Below are 1,287 nucleotides of genomic sequence, written 5' to 3'. Positions count from 1 at the left end.
GGTTTAAGAGTTTTTAAGAGTTTAAGAGTTTAAGAGTTTTTAAGAGTTTTAGCCAAATGCTTTATAATATAGTATAGATATATATATATATATATATATATATATATATATAAAAGTTGTATAACTTTGATAAAGTAAACGTAAATCCTTCAATCATCCATCTTTTGTTTAGCTTTTTTCTCGTATGTCTCTTATTTGCTATTTCGGCATGTCTTGCTACCTTTTCTTAACGTGTGAGACTTCATATGTTTGTTTTCAAACATGTTTCATACGGATCCTTGAATCACTGCCTTTTTCTTTACTAAAACCTTAACGGACTCCTAATCCTCGGTTGTCTCCTTCAACCTCCTTTTGACACCACGACAATTCAACAACCACGAACATATCGATAACATGCATTTACCTTTTTATCCTAAACAACGAACAAGTGCAATTATCCGAATCCCTTGGTTAAATTAAATACATTCCGTTACATGTTTCCACACCAAGACTATAGTTGGTGAAAGAAACTTAGTCGATGCGTCTCCATTAAAGGGTTGTTTGTTAGCTGTTTTGATATTAAACTGCTTTACAGCTAATTTCTCATTTGCTCTGTATGCTTATCAATTACGTGAACGGTGAAAATCACCGTTTTTTATATGCCACCTATTTTGTCAGGACAAAAGTTGCAGCTTTATCTGATTCAGTTTGATATTGCTGCAATCGAATACCGTATCAGATGTAAAACCATATTTACTTTATTTTATCGTATATCTTGTCTCAGATATCTTGTGGTATCCTAAAGAATAACAATTTACCTTATCATTTTAAACTTCAAACACTAGTTCATTTAACAATTTTTTTATTAACCTGAATATCCAACCCGTTATGTGAGCCGACTAATCATAAAGTAACAACCCGTTTCGTAGGTAGCCCGAAGTCACCACATTTGAATCTCCATGGATATAAGGGGATTTTTATTCCTCATTGAATTCAAACCTGAGACCTCCAAATACCTTTTACCTTTGAAGCTCAAGATCAAACTAATCGGATACCCCTATTGTGGTTTTAACTTTCTTCTTAACCCCACAATATCAGAAACAAAAGCCCAACAATAAGTTAATATTTAATTATTTTAATCTGAATATCTATACTATATTATAAAGCATTTGACAAAAACTCTTAAAAATCATTTTTTGTGCATGAAGTACTGTTTATTGATGCATATTACTTAAAATTCAAGATTACAAGTAAATTGTGCATAAGTACTATGTTGGTCCCAAAAGGGTCTACAAGAATACTAAACAG

Source organism: Cynara cardunculus (assembly GCF_001531365.2).
Source record: "Cynara cardunculus var. scolymus isolate 2C chromosome LG 8, CcrdV1, whole genome shotgun sequence".
In the NCBI taxonomy this organism is placed as follows: Eukaryota; Viridiplantae; Streptophyta; class Magnoliopsida; order Asterales; family Asteraceae; genus Cynara; species Cynara cardunculus.
This window is presented reverse-complemented; position numbering follows the sequence as displayed.